The sequence below is a fragment of the Oryx dammah genome, unplaced genomic scaffold, assembly GCF_014754425.2.
Source record: "Oryx dammah isolate SB20612 unplaced genomic scaffold, SCBI_Odam_1.1 HiC_scaffold_3, whole genome shotgun sequence".
Classification (NCBI taxonomy): Eukaryota; Metazoa; Chordata; class Mammalia; order Artiodactyla; family Bovidae; genus Oryx; species Oryx dammah.
Genome location: NW_024070187.1, coordinates 14,823,846 through 14,826,346, shown reverse-complemented (window position 1 = coordinate 14,826,346; position 2,501 = coordinate 14,823,846).

Genomic DNA, 2,501 nt, shown 5'->3' with positions numbered 1-2,501 from the left:
AAGAGGAGAAGTTTCCAAATACCAGGAAACCCTCTCACCAGCGGGTCTGTGGGGAATTTTGGATTCTCAGAGGGCAACATAACCAGGAAGAAAAAATAAATAAATAAAACCCACAGATTACGTGCCTAACCACAACTCCCAGCAGAGAATAGCTCAGACGCTCCTGATAGCAACCAGCAAGTGGGATCTGAACAGGGAGGCGAGGGCTGCATTGCTTAGGGTAAGGACTGGGCCTGCATGCCCTGAGGGCAGTCTGAGGGAACTAACTTGAGATAGCAACCCAGACATGGCATGGCCAGAGAGAGGAAAAAAAGAAAAAGAAAGAAAGAGAGTGGGAGAGGGAGAACTTTCCTGTGAAAAGCTCTAACCTAAGATACTGCCAGGCCTGCTCACAGAACAAAGGACTGATTGAATACCAGAGGAGAGCTAGTCGGCTGCGGATCAGCTCATTCCCCGCCGGCGGGAGGCAAGAGGCAGGCAAGTAACAGCCAGAGCTGGAGGGTGAGGGGCAATCTCGGCCCTAGAGACGGCATCCTCTACCAAATTGCAAGCAGGCTCCCAGTTGCTAACCAAGTCTTCCTGGGATCCTGGACAGTTGACATCTGCCAGGAGGGTCGCAGCCAGAGATCAGCTCCCCAGAGGAGACACACGGCACACCTGAGACGGCACTCCTGCTTGCACCCAGGAAACCGAGTGGCTGGGATGGGGGAGATGATAAGATGCACCGCCCACCTGGGGAGAGTGTGCTCGCCAAGTACTTGGTCACCTGAGCTGCTCGGACCTGGGAAGGGCACAAAACGCAGGCCCAACCGAGTCTATTCCTTTGTGGAGTACACGAGAACCTGAACCTGAGCAGCTTAGACCTGGGAAGTGTGTGCAACCCAGGGCCTGCTTTAGACAGTTCCCCTGCAGTGCAACCTGGAGCTTGAGTAGTGTAGACTGGGAAAGAACACACGCCGTGAGTGGGGGAAAAGCCAGTGTGGCCCAGACACTATGAGCACTCCCCATACATGCCAGTGATATTTGTTTGCAGTGTTCCTCTCTCCCCACAGCGAGACTGAACAAGTGAGCCTAAATAAGTGACCACCTCCGTCGCCTTCTGTCAGGGCAGAAATTAGACACTGAAGAGACTTGCAAACAGAAGAAGTCAAAATAAACAGAGGGAACCACTTTGGAAGTGACAGGTGCAACAGATTAAACCCCTGTAGTTAGCACCGACTACATTGGAAGGGGCTTATAGACCTCAAGAAGAAGTATAAGCTGGAACAAGTAACTATCTGAAACTGAACTGACCCCACAATAGCCACCACAGCTCCAAAGAAATTCCTAGATATATTTTACTATTATCATTCTTTTAATTTTAAATTTCTAAAATTTTAAGTCCTTTATTACTCCTTTAATTTTCATTTTTATAACCTACTATTACCTTGCAAAATAAAAGACCCTATTTTTAAAGGAAGTTCCATATATACTTTTTATAATTTTTATGATTTTTTTTAATATTGTATTTTTGAGAGTCTAACCTATATCTAGATTTTTAATTTTTACTTTTTGGTATTTGTTGTCAATTTAGTACCTTTAAAAATCCAATCTTCAGTACTCATTTTTACTTAGGAGTGTGATTACTGGCTTGATTGCCCTCTCCCTCTTTTGACTCTCCTTTTTCTCCCCCAGGTCACCTCTATCTCCTCCCTCCCCCTTCTCTTCTCTACCCAACTCTGTGAGTCTCTTCGAGTATTCCAGGCTGTGGAATTCCAGGTTATTACATAGGCTGTGGAATTCCAGGTTATTAGCTAGACCTGTCTCTCTCCTTTTGACTCCCCATCTTCTCCTCCTGGTCACCTCTACCTCCTTCCTCCCTCTTCTCTTCTGTATGTAACTCTGTGAACCTCTCTGGGTGTTCCAGGCTGTGGAGAGCACATAGAGAATTGATTACTAGCTAGATTGCTCTCTCCCCTTTTGATTCCCCCTCTTTTCCTCCTGGTCACCTCTATCTCCCTTCTCCCTCTTCTCTTCTCCATGTAACTCTGTGAACCTCTCTGGGTGTCCCTCACTGTCGAGAATCTTCTCTCCATTAACCCAGATGTTTTATCATCTGTATGGATGGAGAAATCTTGAGGCTACTGTAAGAATACGACTGAAAACCAGAGGCAGGAGACTTAAATCCAAAACTTGAGAAGACCAGAAAACTCCTGACTACAGGGAACATTAATCGACAAGGGCTCATCCAAAAGCATCCATACTAACACTAAACCAAGCTCCACTCAAGAGCCAACAAGTTCCAGAGCAAGACATACCAGGCTAATTCTCCAGCAATGCAGGAACATAGTCCTGAGCATTAATATTCAGGCTGCCCAAAGTCACACCAAACCCACAGACACCTCACAACTCACTACTGGACACTTCATCACACTCCAGAGAGAAGAGACCCAGCTCCACCCAGCAGAACACTGACGCAAGCTTCCCTAACCAGGAAACCTTGACAAGTCACTCGTCCAACC